Genomic DNA, 20,957 nt, shown 5'->3' with positions numbered 1-20,957 from the left:
ATCCTGGGGCCCTTCCCGCTCTCAAAATCCCCATGAGAATATCGGGCTCTAATAAAGACTTTTAAGAATGGAGTACATCTAATACCCAAACTTAAAGACTCTAAAATCTCCGAGCGAATTCAAAGACCAATCATGTGGGATTCACGTGAAGGCACTCGTTAATTGTCGAAAATAAATACTCAAAGGATAATTTCTCCCATATATTGAAAAAGAAGTCCCAGTGGAGCAGGCCCGCTTCAGCTGGTAATATATGAAATAAAATGTAACGGCATATGTTGGTACAACAATGACTAAACTTAAAACTAGATTATCCTTGCACAAATCAGATCTAAAAGCGAAGGATAAACCATTGGAGCAACCCACTGTGCTTTGACGGGACACAAACCGAATTTCAACAACGTTAAGATCTTGGCTGAGGAAAACCACTACAAGCGTAGATATAATCTCGAAATATTAAACATCATAGACGTTGCTCCGAGAGTATATAGACACACACACAGAAAAAATATAGACCTAAATTTTACCGATTAAACATGGCATTGACAAATAAAAAAAACTTTTCAAACAAATTGTTAATTGCTTTAATTACTTTTATACCCATCAACGAAGGATGGGGGTATATTCATTTTGTCATTCCGTTTGCAACACGTCGAAATATCCATTTCCGACCATATCTTATATATAACAAGTAAGAGCGTGGTAAATTCGGCCGGGCCGAATCCTATATACCCTCCACCAAGGATCGCATTTGTCGAGTTCTTTTCTCGGCACCTCTTTTTAGGCAAAAAAGGATATAAGAAAAATTTGCTCTGCTATTAGAGCGATATCAAGATATGGTCCGGTTTGGACCACAATTAAATTATATGTTGAAGACCTGTGTAAAATGTCAGCCAATTCGAATAAGAACTGCGCCCTTTGGGGGCTCAAGAATTAAAATAGAGAGATCGATTTTTATGGGAGCTGTATCGGGCTATAGACCGATTCAGAGTATAATAAACACGTATGTTTATGGTCATGAGAGGATCCGTCGTACAAAATTTCAGGTAAATCGGATAATAATTGCGACCTCTAGAGGCTCAAGAAGTCAAGATCCAGGATCGGTTTTTATGGCAGCTATATCAGGTTATGAACCGATATGGCCCATTTACAATACCAACCGACCTACACTAATAAGAAGTATTTGTGCAAAATGTCAAGCTTTACACCTTCGGAAGTTAGCGTGCTTTCGACAGACAGACGGACGGACGGACATGGCTAGATCGACATAAAATGTCGCGACGATCAAGAATATATATACATTATGGGGTCTCAGACGAATATTTCGAGTAGTTACAAACAGAATGACGAAATAAGTGTACCCCATCCTATGTTGGAGGGTATAAAAATGTAGGAAGACATGGTTCAAGAAGTGTTTGGAGCACTTGTCTCACAGGCGAAAATTCTTTGGAACAGATAAATATATCTACTTAAAACTTGACATAGTGAATGTCGAGATAGTTTCCACAGTAGGTCCAGGCGCTGACATGAAGCGTTTATATTGGTCACCTCGAATATTCCAAATAATCATTTATAGGCAGCTCGTCATGATTCTATGGCATATTGGAGTTACAACATTTTTTTTTAAGATTTCAGCCAAGGTATCGTCGGAATTTTTTAAATTGTGGCACTATTTCGTTGCTAATTGAAAATCTGTTTACACCATTGGAAAGGCTATAAAATGAAAAAGATTTTCGTTTTCTATTAAAAGCTAACGCTTTACACTGCTACAGAAAATTTAAAAATTTATTTAAAAAAAAAATTTTAAGTTTTGCTTGATAATTTTTAAATTTGAATGCCTTAAGAGAAAAAAATCCAAAATTGAAAGTTTTTTTTTTCTTCCACTTAGTTACAATTTTTCCACAAATTTTGACTTTGATGAGGAAGAACTTAGCACCTAAGACACCTCTTTGGGGAAAAGTTTTGACATGGCATAGTTCCTCACAAATGTCACCAGCATTGAGAGGGGAAACCCACCGCTGAAATTTTTTTTTCTGATGTACCCGTCAAGATTTGAACCTAGGCATTTAGCGTCATAGGCGGACATGGTAACCTCTGCGCTACGGTGGCCTCTTGATACGATTACCAACCACACCAAATTTCTCAGTTCAACAATGCCCACAAAAATCAGAAATGAAAGTAGACAAAATTATCGTTCACACAGAATATATATTTGGTTAGATGAGATCCTACAAGCAAAGTTGTGCTACAAGGAGGAAAACTACGTAAATAGCATACCAAGGACGACACATTTTAACACACAAAACTATAGTCTAAAACAACAGTTTGACAAACTTTCGTAAATTTGTATACCCTCCACTATAGGATAGAGGTATACTATTGGTTGCCCAAAAAGTAATTGGGGATTTTTCATATTGTCATATAGTATTTTTCATATAGTATAACACAAGCCTCGTGGGGAGGCTTGTGTTATCCACTGGTTGGTACAAACCGAATGGACACTTATATGGGCTTGGACCGTGATCCTTCTTTCTGAGTTGCACATACATGTGGGTGTGTCGGCTAGGAGCTTGCTTCCAATACCCCTCTCGTCTCGTGGTAAGGGGATTCAATTTTTCTACTTACGGATATCACAATTGACTTAACTCTCTCTCGAGTAAATTCACCTTTGTGGTGGACTATAGCTATAACGGGGCGAAAACGCCACTCTTGCCTTATACATCTAGCACTACTGTTGGAAAATGTAAAGGGTTTAATAAATGGGTCATGCAACATGCCTACAAAAGTTCCATTATGGAACAGCGGATAGACTTCTCTTATATCGAAGAGTGCTTTCCGATTCTATACTCAATAATAAGGAATCTATTTTGTAGCTTTTTTTTTGATCGGCTATTACAAGATAAAAGCAACACACTACAATATCTGAGGGATAGGATTGGAAGTACACAACGCCCTTTCTTGCATTCAATCATTTAAAGAAAACTTGTTCGAAGCCTCCAATACAACTTCCAACAGATGCACAGAATCATGTACATACATGAAGTTCATGGAAGTAGTGTAATTGTTGCAGAAAAAAAAACTGTCATTACACGAAAAAACATGCATTGGGAAAAGTACAGCTAATAGACAGAGTTGTCGAGTGTGGTTAATGTGGTATTTGAGGCGTTTTCGCAATAAATACGATCGGTGTTGCCTTTTTTTGGTAGGTTCCTATCAAAAATGTTAGGTTTTTATTCTCTTAGTAGGTTGGTAGGCTAACCTCAATTTTTGTTAGGATTTTCGATTAAGGGCGGTATGCACCTCAAAGGAAATTCTCGCAACCATGAGATATGCACAGACATATTGTACGTGAAATTGTCGGTTTGCTTTGTGTTACAGGGTGACATTCAAAGCATTGGACATTCTTTTGGGTTTCATTGCAAGAATGGTTCATTGGAAATGGTTTTATTTATACACAGCAAAATTTTTACAAATGCGTTCTTTATCAGCCAAAGAGTGTGGCAGATTGGCCAAACGAATGTATAGAGTGCAGAATAAAATCATGGAAGTCGAGGGCTTAATACTGTTACAGGGGCCCAATTTTTTCAAATTTCAGAAAAAATGGTATTGACTGAAGCTGGGGCCGAATTACCACATACAGGAACGAGTAAAATTGTTCGAAAATTTTTGTTTTGGCATTACCGCATTCGTTAACAAATAAGTACAATCGAAGTTCGAGATTGTGGCATTCGTTAACGAGTGTATAATCGAGTTCAGGTGTTCGAAATCCACTCGTGCGCTCAAGAGCAATCGAATAGAATTGTTACTTGATATAAATAGTTAAAACATATTTAAAAATTCAAGAAATTGAGTGTAATTTATAATATAAAACAAGTAAAAGCGTGTTAAGTTCGGCCGGGCCGAATCTTATATACCCTCCACCATGGATCGCATTTGTCGAGTTCTTTTCCCGACATCTCTCCTTAGGCAAAACAGGATATAAGAAAAGATTTGCTGTGCTATTAGAGCGATATCAAGAAATGGTCCGGTTTGGACCACAATTAAATTATATGTTGGAGACCTGTGTAAAATGTCAGCCAATTCGAATAAGAATTGCGCCCTTTGGGGGCTCAAGAAGTAAAATAGAGAGATCGATTTATATGGGAGCTGTATCGGGCTATACACCAATTCAGACCATAATAAACACGTATGTTGATGGTCATGAGAGAATCCGTCGTACAAAATTTCAGGCAAATTGGATAATAATTGCGACCTCTAGAGGCTCAAGAAGTCAAGATCCCTGATCGGTTTATATGACAGCTATATCAGGTTATGAATCGATTTGAACCTTATTTGACACAGTAGTTGAAAGTAAGAATAAAATACGTCATGCAAAATTTCAGCCAAATCGGATAGGAATGGCGCCCTCTAGAAGTTCAAGAAGTCAAGTCCCCATATCTGTTTATATGACTAGCTGTCATATAAACAGATATGGGGATCAGGTTATGATTTGAACATACTTGGCACAGTTGTTGGATATCATAACACGTCGTGCAAAATTTCATTCCAATCGGATAAGAATTGCGCACTCTAGAGGCTCAAGAAGTCAAGACCCAAGATCGGTATATATGGCAGCTATATCAGGTTATGGACCGATTTGAACCATACTTGGCACAGTTGTTGGATATCATAACAAAACACATCGTGCAAAAAAAACCCAAGATCGGTTTATATGGCAGCTATATCAAAACATGGACCGATATGGCCCAACCGACCTACAATAATAAGAAGTATTTGTGCAAAATTTCAAGCAGCTAGCCACCAACAAATGATGACAAATCTTGGAGGAATATAAGTTTAGCGCAATTCAGTCAAATTAAATGCGACGTATTATCGGAAAACATATTGGAAGCTGTTTTGGAGCAGTTGGCACGTAAACATTTCGGTCGTCGACCATGAAAGTACCATAAAGACGCGGCACTGTCACATAAAACACGTGTAAACCTAGAATGGCCAAAAATCATGTTCCGCACTTCATTTAGTCTACACAGTGGCTGTTCAATTCGCCAGATCCCAATCCGATAGACTTTTCCATATGGGACACTTTGGGTAGCAAGGTAAAGACCTAAAAATATCATAGCATGAATGCGCTTATGAAAGTCATTGAAAGGGAATGGGCCAAAATGGCGGCAGATTACATTCGTGTAGCTTGCAACTTGTAGCAAGAGGTTATCTCGCGGCACGGGGTGACTATGAGCACAACATGGTTTGGAATTCTGGGCTTCGATTTGTGTAGTGTTTATCGTCATCACCAAAAGATCGGTTGGGAACTACCAGGCGCCCCCACTGGTTGCGGATAGTGGACAGTCGCGGACAATCAACGGTATCAAGTGGCAGGGCGTCACCGACTCTTGCTTAAATACTGAGTGTCAGTGATACTCGATATGACAATGCGACCATAAATAACCAATGACCAAAACACTCCCACGGAGATCGATGAGCTGTCCCACATTTTAGCAAAATCGGAAACTAAATGCGCCTTTTATGGGCGTAAGATTTAAAATCCAGAGATCGGTCTATATGTCAGTTATGTCCAAATCTGGCCCAAATTGAAGAAATATGTCGAAGGGCCTAACACAACTCACTGTCCCAAATTTCAACAAAATCGGATAATAAATGTGGTTTTTATGGGCCTAAGACCCTAAATAGGCGGATCGGTCTATATGGCAGCTATATCTAAATCTGGACCGATCTGGGCCAAATTGAAGAAAGATGTTGAAGGGCCTAACACAACTCACTGTCCCAAATTTCAGCAAAATCGGATAATAAATGTGGCTTTTATGGGCCTAAGACCCTACATCGGCGGATCGGTCTATATGGCAGCTATATCCAAATCAGAACCGATCTGAGCCAAATTGAAGAAAGATGTCGAAGGGACTAACACAACTCACTGTCCCAATTTTCAGCAAAATCGGTTAATAAATGTGGTTTTTTGGGGTCTAAGACCCTAAATGGGCGGATCGGTCTATATGGCAGCTATATCCAAAACTGGACCGATCTGGGCCAAATTAAAGAAGGATGTCGAAGGGCCTAACACAACTCACTGTCCCAATTTTCAGCAAAATCGGGTAATAAATGTGGCCTTTATGGCCCTATGACCCTAAATCGGCGGATTGGTTTTATGAAGATATAGTCCTATATAAAACATCTTCGAAATTAACCTGCTTATGAACAAAAAAGAATCGGTGTAAAGTTTCAGCTCAATATCTCTATTTTTAAAGACTGTAGTGTGATTTCAACAGACAGACGGACGGGCATGGCTAGATCGTCTTGGATTTTTACGCTGATCAAGAATATATAACTTCATAGGGGCGGAATTGGATATTTCGATGTGTTGCAAACGGAATGATAAAATGAATATATCACCATCCTTCGGTGGCGGGTAAAATATTTGGTAGGTTTTGGTAGGATTTTCTTAATTTTTGGTAGGAAATAATTTTTGTGAATACGATACTAATTCAACATACCAACGTACGGCTCTTGAAGCCATCACACCTACTAACCACAGTTGCGATATCTGGATTTCTTTTTTCATTTGCAAAGAAAAATCTTCAATCAATGAGCTCGTCTCGAAAGAAAAAAAAAAAAAAAACAAAAAATTGCATTATTTCTTACATCAGAATAGTAATTTAAAGCCTAAATAAATTTATAGTATAGTTTATAATTTGTGTTCTTTTTCCTAATATTTTGCAAATGATTCATTCCCTAAAATGATTTGAAGCAAATACGGCTCTATTGGCAATCAAAATATACGAAGTCCGCATAAAACTGAGGGTGGCAACCATTATGAATGGCATTGCAGTTTATAGTATGTGGGTGAAAGCATTTGTCAAGGTTAGTACTGTCAGTATTGTTGGTGTTGTTGCTGCTGTAGCACATTGATATCGATGAATGAATATATAGTATATTTGGCTATATTCTAAAAAATATGTAACAATAATAACAAACACAACAAGTCAATGCAAAAACACTTAGCAGGTAATTAAGTCGATGAGATGGATTTAAACGTAACAAGTAAAAGCGTGCCAAGTTCGGCCGGGCCGAATCTTATATACCCTCCACTATGGATCGCATTTGTCAAGTTCTTTGACCGATATATTTTTATAGGTAAGAAAAGATAAGAATTGAAAGTCATAGGTGAAGTCGTTTTGCAACATTTCAGAAAAATCAGAAAACAACTGCTCTCTCTAGAGGCTCAAGAAGTATAATCGGGAGATTGGTTTATATGGGAGATATACCAGATTAAAGACCGATTTGGACCAGAACCCCACGTGTAAAATTTCAGTCAAATCGTAGTTATATCAGGTTATCGACTAATCTAAACTATACATAGCACAGTTGTTGGAAGTCATAGCAATAAGCCACGTGTAACATTTTAGCCAAATCGGATAGGAATTGCGCCCTCTAGAGCCGAGATCGATGGCAGCTATATAAAAACATGGACCAATATGGTCCATTTACAACCCCACCAATTTACACTAATAGGAAGTATTTGTGCAAAATTTCAAGTGCCTCACTCCTTCGAAAGTTAGCGTGCTTTCGACGAATAGACAGACGGACGGACATGGCTAAATTGACAAGACGATGAAGAATATTTATAATTTTTTGGGTCTCATATACTGATATGATATTTCGTTGTGCTACAAATGGAATGATGAAATTATTATACCCCCATCCTATAAAAACATGAATGTATTGATATATGCTATATCAGTTAGCAGTAACTAACAGCCACAAAGTGTGAATGCAAAGGACACCCCAAGAGAGGAGGGAAACGTTGATGGTTTATTGAAATAGTGTTTGTGTAATAGTTAAAACAATACCAACTACAAAAACCGCAATCACATGAAAAAACAATGTTATTGTATTATCGAAGTGACCGAAGAGTGTGCATGAAAAAGGGCGCCAATTCGGAAAGCAACTAAGTGGTGGAGATGGAAAAATGAGAGGGGATAGTTGTTTAATAGCCAAAGCTCGTTTTGAAATTCCCAAATGATTCATAAGTTGGCAATTTCTAGAATTTCTCAATAGGCAATTGGAAAACAATAACAACACCAACAATAGTTACTAGAAGCTTAAGCCGCTATCACGCGGCATGTAGTGGTCTTATGACATGTCCCTTTTTGTATTCACATGTAATTAAAAATGTTTGTCAAAATTATCAACTTACAAACGATTCATAATTTTTGCTATCACACCAATACGTATGTTATTTTCGTTTGTTATAACCTAAAAATGTTAGGAAATCGACTTTTTAAGGTCTAAAATATATTAAAGTTGTGATAAAGTTTAACTTTGGGTTGCTTTCATTTGACTGACAACTAAAACAGCTGATTTCTTCATGTTTTTGTCAGAAGGAATAGAGCACGCTCTAAACCAAAAAATTACATGTGCTGTTTTGAAAAGTGATTTTCATATGTAAGTTTCATTTGTATCGCACGAAATTTGACATGTCTTAAGACGCCTACATACCGTGTAATAGAGCCTTCAGTGAATTTATATAAGTAAATGTTTTTTTTTCGCTATTGCTTGTTATGTAGTATAGCCAGACACTCACTCAAATCCAAACATAAACAGCTTTGCTTATTTATATGCATATCTGTATTCCCCAAAATAGGGTGTGGCTCGTGATGTTCGTTCATGATGCGACTGATCGTTAAGGTGCTAAATGACAAGCTTTGAATGGTTTCAACAAATGTGTCAAAAAATATAGCTGCAATCTTATTTACCATCTCGAGTGAAAGAAAGCTAAAAAACGTTTATTTACACAGCTGTGACGGTGGGGCTAAGAAACAAAAACGCTTGGCTATTTTCCAGTTTATGGGCTGATTTTTCCCTCGATAATCCACGACTTTGTCTTTCAGGTTTCACAAACGTCTGACGGCCATTGTGATATGCATTCGAATTGAAGCCTTTTATATGTGTGTACATACATTCACTTGTATATTATAGGCATTTTTTTTAGGCACAAATATTTAAAATATTGACTGACATGTAGAGATAGATGCCACTTAATTTGAGGCAAATCATTAAGAGAAAGTCCAATACTTCATATTTGATTAAATGTTTTCAATCTTAAGGCTGGTACTGTATTCGCTTTTCACAGTTGAAAACATATATTTCTCGTGGTTTTTTTTTTGAAACACTACAAAAAAATGAAAATTTTTTCATAGGTAATGGCTGGTACTATGTTCGTTTTTCAACGTTGAAAACCCATGTCTTTCGCGATTGATTTTTGAAAAACTACACAAATAACAATGATATTATAACAATTTCATTAAAATTTTACAATAAGCAATTAGGAAATGTCCTACTGAATGAAATCAGCAATTCTTGTGCTTTAAAATCTATTATCTAAAAAAGTAGTTGACGAAAAATATCGCGAAAAGCGAATATAGTACCAGCCTCAATCAGAGAATGTCCTACTGAATGAAATTAGCATTTTTATTGCTTCAAAATCTATTATCTAAAAAAAGAAGTCACGAAGAAATTTCGCGAAAAAGGAATATAGTACCAGCCACTATATTCACATCCTAATATATATAACGACTTTTCATTATATATGAGTAGGTTGCTTTTCAAATTGTAATAAAAAAGACGAATACATATTTTCCAATGATTTTGAAAATTATGGAAGTCCAGATCAATGGGGTTTTCACGAAGGGTTACCTTTGGTGCGACTAAAATGGACCTTTCTTCCCCAGTTATGAAGCCTTGTCCCTTTTCTTGACTCTTTTCAATAAGAATTGTTATTTTGGTGTTTAAGAAAAATGTAATTGTTTGAGAAAAATGGTCGGATGTTTATTTCATAGGGTTTGCCGTTAGTAATCGTAAAGAACATCAGCCAAATGGCCACCACAACCATATCCTTTTCATGAAATTTTCCATAACCAAATCGCAAGGTAGATGCCCTATGTCTTGAATCGATCAAGGGCTGTTGGCGTCCACCTTATCTTTCACCTGATCCCAAAGGAAGAAGCACCAGGTGTTAAATCATAAAATCTCGCTGGCCAATTGTAATCACCTCTTCCAGAGATAACATGGCCCGGAATCTTTTACCCGTTAAAGACCAAAGGCTTCGTTGCTTGTGCAGCACAGTGGGATAGAATCGACAAAAAACCAGTAAGGAAGGGCAAAAGTCGGGTGGTGCCGACTGTATAAAACCCTACATCTACCCTATAGGTATAATGTGGGAGCTATTTCCAATTCTGAACCAATTTTGATGGACCTCGGCGAGCAAATATGTTCAAACTGTAGTAACTACGGTTGACAAATGACAACATTATTGCAAATTGCCCAAAATCTGACGAACATATATATAGGAGCTATATATAATTCTGAACCGATTTCGAGCAAACTTCTCAGATAATGTGATAGTCATCGAGCAAGGCGTTGTACAAAGTTTTGGGAAGATTGGTTAATTAATGCGCTTGCAATGGTTCTAGGAGTCAAAATCGGGCGATATATATATGAGAGTTATATCTATATCTAAACCGATTTTCATGAAATTCACCAGTAATGTCGAGAGTCATAAAAAAAATCCGCCCAGCCAAATTTTGAGAGAATGGGTTAACAAGTGACCACTTTATTGCATTATTATTTCAAATCGGACGAACATATTTATGGGAGCTATATCTAAATCTGAGCCGATTTCAAGCAAACTTCTCAGATATTGTGGTAGTTGTCGAGGAAGGCGTTGTACAAAATTTGACCAAAAGATTGGTCAATAAATGCGCATGCAATGACGTTAGGAGTGAAAATCGGGCTATTATATATATATGAGAGCTATATCTAAATCTGAACCGATTTTTATGAAATTCATTGATAATGTCGAAAGTCATACATTAATAAAAATGTTCAGTCATTCTAAGGGAATATTTTTTGTCTGTTTGCGCTCTCTTTTTTCGGTCTTAAAATCATATTGAGATTCCATTGCAGGATATTGTCCGGCTTTAGACCATTGTTTAATGCTTTCTATTCAAAGAAAAGAATTGGGCAAATGTATTTGTTTGTAATAGTTGGATGTCTTCATTTGGTAGAAACATATAAAGTGGAGCTATTTTCTTTCTTGCTGCGCTACAAATGAAAATACTCTTAAGAACATAGTTTAAACCTAGAATACATACCTTTTTGACAAATCCTACCGACGAGTTGGAGTGGTTCCAAATGAAATCGCGATCCTAGGTAACTAGTCAAATGCTACTACAAAGCAAAAAACAAATTTTTCTGCCTTACTTTGAAAAAGGGTTTTTTGTGTTCTATTTGTAATTGAAACAGATTATCCTATGGTCTGCAACCAGATTGTATGAAGTATTTCAACACCAAATAAATTTAGCTCAATACTTTTTTCACATATTATTTTATTTCTTTTTTGTTCTTTTCTGTTTTGTTGTATTTTATTTAGCTACTAGCCGAACTGGGCCCGCTCCGCTGCGCCTTCTTTAACTCTCTAATATAATTTAGGGTTGGGACTTTTCTCCCTGAATGTGTATATCGAATTCGTGCCACTGTAGCCTATGTCCGGCTATAACGCTGAACGCCTGCGTTCAAATCCTGGCGATAACATTATGCATGGTAATGTAACAAATTCTCCCCAAAGAGATGTCGCACTGCGGCACCGCATTCGGACTCAGCTATAAAAAAAAGTCCCTAATCATTGTGTTTAAACTTGAATCGAGAAGCTTTCGTGAGAAGTGTGTCTCGGTTCCTGGGTAAATTTTTACTCCACTCCCAAATACCTTTCTTTTGGGTCCTATATTACCGTATTAGTAAATATTTCCGGTTAAGAGAGATACTTGGCCTTTAATGTGAATAAACGCTTTGTGCTCCACTTTCAAATACATTTTATATGAGCTCCATAATGACATGATCGGTAAATAAATTCTGTTTGAGGGTGGGATGGACCCCAGGGACTTTGTCCTAAAAATGAGTATCAATTTCCCGAAAATCAATCAATTTAAACATCAAATAGCTTTTATATAATAGGAAGGTGTTTTGGGGTGGTGCAGGTCCCCAAGCACATGGCTCTTCAATTGGATATCAAATTCGTTTTTTTCTCTCAAGCACCTTTCGTTTGAATTCTATATTGTCGTGATTGATCTATATACCCATTTGGCGGGTTTTAGACAAAATTTTAACGAATCGCATTACTAATCTCCGAGATCTGGTGATTTTGAAGATTAGGGAAATGAGAAGTGCTTTTTAGGGGATGGATGGCACTCAAACGTTTAGACTCAAATATGAATATCAATTTCGTGCTGCACTCCCAAATCAATTTAATGTGAGCCCCATATTGCTATGGTCAGTAAATATGAAATGTTTGGAGGGTCTTTTGGGGCTGTGGCGGCCACAGGCATTTTGCCCTGAAAATAAATATAAAATTCGTTTTTTACTTCTAAATACCGTTGATTTGAGCTGCATATTGCCACTGAGCTCCATAATGGGAAATTAAGTTCAGTTTAGGGCGTACTCCCAAACAAATTCGTTTTCTACTCTCAAATACCTTTCATTTGAGTCCCATATTGTCATAAGGGGTCAATCAACCTATTTGATTTGTTTTTGGAAAGAAAAGTACCACATAGAATTGAATTCAAATTGTAATGTCATATTCGTAATCTACTCCCAAATACCTTTTATTTGAGTCGGCTAATATGCCCACTTGGGGGTACGTGGGGGTGGGGCGACCTCCAATTATTTGTTTCTAATACTTATGCCATATTTGTAATCTACTGTCGAATACTTTTCATTTGAGGCCCATATTGACATGAACATCGAATATATCTGTTTAGAGGAGTTTTTGGATTGGGGAGGCCTTCAAATTTAAATACGATATTCGCTTTCTAGTCTCCAATACCTTTCATTTGATACCCATATTGTGCCTATCGGTCCACTATTGGTTTTGGATGGCGTTGTTGGGGTAGGGGGGAGGGACCGCTTCCATCCGATATCGAAAAATTATATAGCCTATATTTACTTCCAGACAAACTTAAACAATCTGTGAACATTTTAAGAAAATTGGATTAGCCGTTTTTGATTCTAGGGAACAAAAAAAAAACGAGTCCCATTTAGTCGTGATGGGTCATATGCCCATTTAAAGCGTTTTTGGACTCCCTATTCTTCGATCTGATTTTGTATGCCAGATTCGTAATCTACTGCCGAATACCTTTCATTTGAGGCCCATGTTGACATGAAGGCCCAATATGTCCGTTTGGGAGAATTTTAGGGTTGTGGCATCCCCATGGGTACTTAGATCCAAATTTAAATTCCAAATTCGTTTTCTATTTTCCAATACCTTTCATTTGATACCCATATTGTCCCGATCGGCCCACTTTTGATTTTGGGTGGTGTTTTGGGTAAGGGGGGAGGGTCCGCCCCCTTCCGAAATCAACAAACTTTAAAGCCATTTTCTCCTTCCTTACAATATTCGCAATCTACTCCCGAATGCCTTTCATTTGAGTCCCATATTGTCATGATTGTCCAAAAAACCTATTTTAAGGGGTTTTGGGGCGGCCCCCCAGTTACTTGGACTCAATTTTTAATACGAAATTCGTTATCTACTCCTGAATACCTTTCATTTTAGTGTAGACAGTTAGCGTAGCACTTAACTTAATTGCTTCGCACAAAGATGCTGGCGAAACAAAGATAATTCCTTCAAGAGGAGCTACCCTTACCCAGAGAAAAAGTCTGCAGTTAATTGTGAAATCCAATCGATACATTTTAGGTGTCATAAAATCAAAATCTCCAAGTGCATAAAGTTCTTTTCAAAATTGTTGAATAGCCACAAGAAAACATAATAAAATGAACTTCTAATCAAACATAAAAATACTCAATCAAACAAACCAAATTCCTTAAATAACAAAGAAAGAATCAAAACTGGTTTGGTGGTTGAAGTGCGATCACGGACTATGTGCAGAGAGATTAATATTCAACAACAATATACAATACAACGAGCGACACAGATATTTTAATAGTAAAATTGTTATAAAATATACGAAACTAGAAATAGATAAAGAAAAACAAAAAAAAAAAAAAAAAAACACTGAAGACGTCTGAAGAATGTGTTGAATAAATTAGGGTTGATCAACAAAAATTAGTTACACACTTTTTGGGCAACGTGGTTGTTGGTTGTTTATCAGCTTCTGTTATATTTTGTTTGGCTTATGGCTCAAAAATGCATCCAATTTTTGGTGTGGTTAATCAACTGGTGCAATCAAATAATTATAGGGTTGTTGCTTTTAGTTTTTTTGTCGTGGTATTAGTATTTTATTTTATTGTTAAAAACATAAATTATACTGGTGATATTAATTCACACTTGGTTTCTTTTTAAATATTTTTCAAAATTTCGTTTCGTATTTCACTTTGTTTGAATACACTATTTATTCAATAAACAAAACTATTCAAATTTAAATGTGTTTTTTTTTCGTGGCCCGTTCTTAACCGCTCATCGGCTCACAAACGGTAAGTGGATTGGATGAATGATTTTATTTACGCACGCGTTCTCTTCGGCTCTCGGACAACAACTGAATTCATCTCTTGCCTATTTCGGTTTATTGGTCGTGGTTAGCTCTCTTTAGGGCTGTGGCCATAGCAGACAGCTTCGTATACCCACTACCATTGGATAGGGGACGCATTAATTTTGTCATTCCGTTTGCAACAAATCGAAATATTAATTTTCAACCTTAAAACGTTTGTATATTCTTCATTGTCGTAAAGGTGTAAGCCTATTTAACGATGTCTGTGTGTCTGCCCGTCCGTCTGTTTTAATCAAGCTACAACCTTAAAAAAATGGTATGTTGAGCTGAAATTTGGCACAAATTCGTATTTCCATACGCAGGTTAAGTTCTTGAACAGGCCAAATCGGATCATATATGCATATAGCTGACATATGAGGATCTTAAGCCTATAAAACAAAAGCCGCATTTAGTACGCGATATTGCTGAAATTTAGAACAGTGAGTTGGACGATTCCTTCCAAAGTCCGATCCGAATATGGTCCACATCAGAGCATATTTAAATGCTGTAGAGACCGATCTTCGGATTTAGGGCCTTAATTCTATAAAGAAGGTTTATGACAGATTTCGGTGAAACTTGAAAAGTGACTTGTATAAAAAGGCTTCTCGGCACCTGAACCAAAAATGATCCAGATAAGCAAATATTTGGATAAAGCTCGTGATATAGCAGAGCTATAATAAATATATCCATGGTGGTGGGTATCCAAAGTTCGTCACGGTCGAACTTAATGTGTTTTTACTTGTTTACTCACTCTCCGACATTTATGTTACTCACCAGCAGCTGTTAAGAAGCAGCACGTTAGCAGTATTATTTCTGTTAAAATACATATGGGGGGACGTGTTCACTGTCCATGTTGACTGAGGCTATTGCTGCTACAGTAACAGAAAGCTCACTATTTCCGGTTTCCGTTGGCAGTTTTTAAATCTTTGTAATATCGGAAGTTTTAAGTGAAACTTTTTATTTCTTGCCTATAATTTTTTGTGTACTCTCGTACTAAATATCACGTCACTGTCAAAGAGCTTTGTAGAAATATTAAAATGAAGGCAAGTACATTTCGCTCTAACCGCTTTAAGTGGCAAAAGTAACGAGTTGGAGTTTTTTTTATTGAAATTTTAAATATTTATGTGACTAAAGTTGCGTTTAATTTTTTACTATACTTTGATGCAACACAAAAAATTGTTGATATAAAGGGACATTGGCGTATATCTAAATAGCTAGGGTGGTCTGCTTCTTCCTAAAACCGGATTTCGAACTATTCGGAAAGTGATTTAAAAAATACTTTTTCAGTTTTTGAAATGTTTCAAAACCTATTAAGCCGGTTATTTCTACACTCTTAGCTATTTTCTCAATGATAATGATAGGAAACAAGATGCCGCAAAAAATAGTGTAATTTTCAAGGTGTTTGTTGTTGTAAGTTTTAATGCAGAAAATGTTTTAAAGATAAACCTTTTTGTGTTGCGATTTTACACAATAATATATTACTGAATTGTGCACTTTTCTCCTTAAAGCCTAGTACTTATTTCGAGTTTTCGTTCGAAAAAGTGTCAAACCGCATTATAAAAAAACTTTTGTGAAATGGCCACGAGATTTTTACAAATGAGCAGTACTAAGTTTTTTTACGAAATAATTTCAATATGTTGCTAGCAACTTTGTCAAATTTCGTAGATTTGAAATGTACATGCCTATAAAATGCAGCGCACAACGTCAATCAGCTGTTTACAAAAATTTTTAGTTTAAATTTATGAAGAAACTATGTCATTTTATTTTGTGTAGAGATGAAAGATACTACACCCACCCAGAAGTCTATAATTCCTGGGAATTCAATAAAAAACTCTGACCCAGTGACCTCATTCAGTTTGGACCAATCCGTGTAAATAGAGGGACCGGAGAAATTCGGGACGCCTCAATCACAAAGCTACCTTTCCGAAAAGACAAACTTCGACAGAGAGAGAACCCTCTATGTAGCCGACTAGGTCGTGAAGGGCTGTTTCAGTGGATTTGCCTTTACTATATGTAATCTGCTTCCCTACAGTCGATCTCCAGGGATCTTTGCCCTCAAGAGTCTTCAGCATAAAGGATGACAGACTAATAGGAGGAGTTCATCCTCACAAGATTCGTTAGATCTTGTCACGATGAGCTTCCGTACGCATCCAGAAGCAGGTGAGAAGGCTGTGGAACCGCTCTTCCTCAGGACACTGGACACTTGCGGTGTGGACGATTTCTTCTTAGATGGTTAACTAACTGCTGCTGCCGAAGTACTTTTTGAGTTCCGTGTTTCCTCGCTGGCGCACCCCTTGAGCCCAGTCCAACTGTGTATGGTGATTAAGCCTTAAAAGGAAGACAGTGTCAAAATTAGTTTCGCAAATTCCGTTCTGGAGATTTTTCACTTAAATGAGCCACGTTCAGGTCGGTCAAATGAAGTTGATGATGACCAAATCAAAGCATTAATCGAATTGGATCGTCATGTAACTGAGCGTGAGATAGGAGAGAAGTTAAATATACCAAAATCAACCGTTCATTATCACATAAAAAGTCTTGGACTGGTGAAAAAGCTTGATATTTGGGTACCACATGTATTGAAAGAAATTCATTTAACAAACCGAATCAACGCTTGTGATATGCACCTTAAACGCAATGAATTCGATCCGTTTTTAAAACGAATCATAACTGGAGATGAAAAATGGATTGTTTACAACAACGTTAGTCGAAAACGATCATGGTCGAAGCATGGTGAACCAGCTCAAACCACTTCAAAGGCTGATATCCACCAAAAGAAGGTTATGCTGTCTGTTTGGTGGGATTGGAAGGGTGTGGTATATATTGAGTTGCTTCCAAGGAACCAAACGATTAATTCGGATGTTTACTGTCAACAATTGGACAAATTGAATACAACCATCAGATAAAGGCCAGAAGTTCTATGAGAGTGGAATACCAAAAATTGACAGGAAGATGGCAAAAGGTTATCGAACAAAATGGCAATTATATATTTGATTAAAGTTCATTCTAAGTTTTATTAAAAATGCATTAACTTTCTTTTAAAAAATCCGCAATTACTTTTTAGGCAACCCAATATATAAATGAATTTGTGTTTGTTTGTTTGTGGGTTTGTAAATTTGTTTGTTCCCTATAGACTCAAAAACGGCTAAACCGATTTCTTTGAAATTTACACAGATTGTGGGGAGTGGTCCAGAAGGAGCAATAGGCTATATAATTGTTTGATATCGCATTGGGGGCGGACCCTCCCCCTTACCCCAAAAGTACCAGCCAAAAATAAAAATGGACCGATGGGGACAATATGGGACTTAAATGAAAGGTATTCAAGAGTAGAGTACAAATTTCATATTAAAAATTGGGTCCAAGTAATTGGGGGCCGCCGCGACCCCAAAAACTTCCTTAAATAGGTTTATTGGACGATAATGACAAAATGGGAATCGAATGAACGGTATTCGGGAGTAGATTACGAATATGGTCCGGAAGGAGCAATAGGCTATATAAGTTGTTGATATTGCAAGGACGGCGGACCCTCCTACTTACCCCAAAAGTACCACCCAAATATTATGAATATGGTGAGGAAGGAGGTATAGGCTATGTAATTTGTTGGATGGGGGCGAATCCTCCCCGTTACCACAAAAACGCCACCCAAAATCAAAAGTTGACCGATAGGGACAATATGGGTATCAACTGAAAGATATTGGAGAGCAGAAAGCGAATGTGGTATAAAAACTTGGGTTCAAGTATCCAAGGGGTAGCTCAAGGTCGAAAACTGCTCCAAATAGACATTTTGGACGTATATATCAATATAGAAATCAAATGAAAGTTATTCGGGTTCAAGTATCCAAGGGGTAGCTCAAGGTCGAAAACTGCTCCATATAGACATATTGGACGAATATATCAATATAGAAATCAAATGCAAGGTATTCGGGAGTAGACTACGAATATGACATAAATAACGAGGTCCAAGTAATTGATAGTCCCCCCCTCCCCGATAAGCTCCCCAAATGGGAATACTACCCAATCATGGCTTGATGAAACTCAAATGATAGGCATTTGGGAGCAGATGACGAATATGACATTAAACTTTGTGTCCAAGAACCTAGGTGATGTTTTACCTCCAAAAATCGCCTCGAATGGGTTATTTGACCTATTAAAACAATGGGGAATCAAGTGATAGATTTTTTGAGTTGATTGCGTCATTCAAATTTGTGCTCAAGTGACAGTGTGAAGCACAACCCTCATATAGACCTCTCCACCAAACGGCTATATACACCAATCATGACAATATAAGGTTAAATTAAAGGTACAGGGTTGTATACTGCGAATCTGATATCATTATGCTGCTCATATATCTAGCGGACCACCTCACCCTAAAACAGTTGATCAATTATAATGACCTAACGGGACATGTGTAGACCGCCTTAGCCCCGAAATTATAACATTCAGCGTGAAAGCAGGTGTTGCAATCCTTAACGATAAGGTTGCAACCATTTTTAGTTCACCGATAGAAGAGACCAAACGTCGTGTTGCTAGGCAACACTTTTTTGTTCAAGAGTTTTACACGGTAAGAACTATCGCCACCGCACCAAATATATAGACTGGCAAATTAATTTTTTACCTCAGCAAATCGTTTAAAATGGCAATTCAATATGATTTAAAAACAAGTAAAAAAGCGTTAAGTTCGGCCGGGCCGAACTTTGGATACCCACCACCTCGAGTCTATTTGTAAACCACCTTTCATCAAAATTCGGTGAAAATTTCATACCTTACGTCCCATAGCAGTTATATCGAAATATGTTCCGATTTGGACTAAATACTAAGAAGTACAATTGAATTGTTCTATTGTGCATAACAAAATAGTGATCTTTGTAGTAGTTATATCTAAAAATAAACCGATCTGAACCATACACGGCACGGATGTCGAAATGCCTAACATAAGTCACTGTGCCAAATTTCAGGGAAATTGGATTATAAAATTGGATAAATTTTATGGGACCAAGACTTTTAATCGAGATATCTGTCTACATGGCAGCTAGATCCAAATCTGGACCGATTTGGGCCAAGTTGCAGAAAAATGTCGAAGAGCCTAACACAAAGAACTGTTCCAAATTTCGGCGAAATCGGACAATAAATGCGCCTTTTAGGGACCCAAAACCTAAAAACGAGATACCGGTCTATATGGCAGCTATATCCGAATCTGGACCGCAGAAGTATATCAAGGGGCTTAACTTAACTCAATGTCCCAAATTTCGGCGACATCGGACAATAAATGCGCCTTTTATGGGCCCAAAACCTTAAATCGAGAAATCGGCAGCTATATCCAAATCTGAACCGATCCGGGTCAAATTGAAGAAAGATTTCGAAGGGCTTAACACAACTCACTGTCCCAAATTTCAACAAAATCGCGCAATAAATGCGCCTTTTATGGGCCCAAATCGAGAAATCGGTCTATAACCAAATCTGAACCGATCTAGGCTAAATTAACGAAGGAAGTCGAAGGGCCCAAATTTCAGCAAAATCGGATAATAAATGTGGCTTTTATGGGCCTAAGACCCTAAATCGGAGGATTGGTCTATATGGCAGCTATATCCAAATCTGGAGCGATCTGATCCAAATTGGCGAAGGATTTTGAAGGGCCTAAGGCAACTCACTGTCCCTAATTTGAGCAAAATCGGCTTTTATCGGTCTATATGGGGGCTATAGTCCGATATAGCCTATTTTCGAACATAACCTGCTTATGGACAAAAAAAGAATCCGTGCAAAGTTTCAGCTCAATATCTCTATTTTTGGAGACTATAGCGTGATTTCAACGGACAGACGGACGGACATGACTAGATCGTCTTAGATTTTCACGCTGATTAAAAATGTATATAACTTAAAGGGTCGGAAATGGATATTTCGGTGTGTTGCAAACGGAATGACAAAATTAATATAACCCCATCCTTCGGTGGTGGGTATAAAAAATGACTAAATGATGACTATTTAATAGGTAGTCATATGGTATGGTGGTTGTCTATGAATGACTAATCATAGACAACAACCATACCATATGATCTATTCTAAGCGAGTAGCATTAACATTTTAATAAGCGTCATCTGGCAGTCTTCATCTAAAATTGTTTGATCCAATTGGATTTAGTTGATCCAATTAAAAACATTCCAACATGAACAGAGAGAGGGCAGAGTGGTAAAAATTAATCATCAGCATGTGTCTTTGTTATGACAACATATCGGTCCTTTGAACAAAGAAAAATAAAATATAGGAATATAGGAAGGACCTAAAAGCAAAAAATTTGGTGTCAAATTCTGGGGTGGGATGCCTAGGAGAGCCGCCCACCCGCAAAACCCGACAAACGGATTTATAGACCAACCACTACCATATGGGACTCAAATTAAAGGAATTTGAGAGTAGGAAACG

General features: G+C 37.3%; 1 protein-coding gene across 4 annotated transcripts in view; it reads right to left on the bottom strand.

Annotated features, from left to right (window-relative positions):
- The window catches only part of LOC106091776 (uncharacterized), a 93,009-nt gene extending 78,458 nt beyond the window's left edge, over window positions 1–14,551 (bottom strand). For 2 of the 4 annotated variants that reach the window (XM_059370906.1, XM_059371013.1), the window contains exon 1: window positions 14,138–14,551. The gene's annotated coding sequence lies outside the window, so the exon portion shown is untranslated. The remainder of the gene's footprint in view (window positions 1–14,137) is intronic. The other 2 variants (XM_059370949.1, XM_059370992.1) reach the window with 2 other exon arrangements.
- Window positions 14,552–20,957: the final 6,406 nt, after the last annotated feature.

This window comes from Stomoxys calcitrans, chromosome 1 (genome assembly GCF_963082655.1).
Source record: "Stomoxys calcitrans chromosome 1, idStoCalc2.1, whole genome shotgun sequence".
Lineage (NCBI taxonomy): Eukaryota > Metazoa > Arthropoda > Insecta > Diptera > Muscidae > Stomoxys > Stomoxys calcitrans.
The sequence above is the reverse complement of the archived record's forward strand: the minus strand, read 5'-3'. Positions and strand labels throughout refer to the sequence as shown.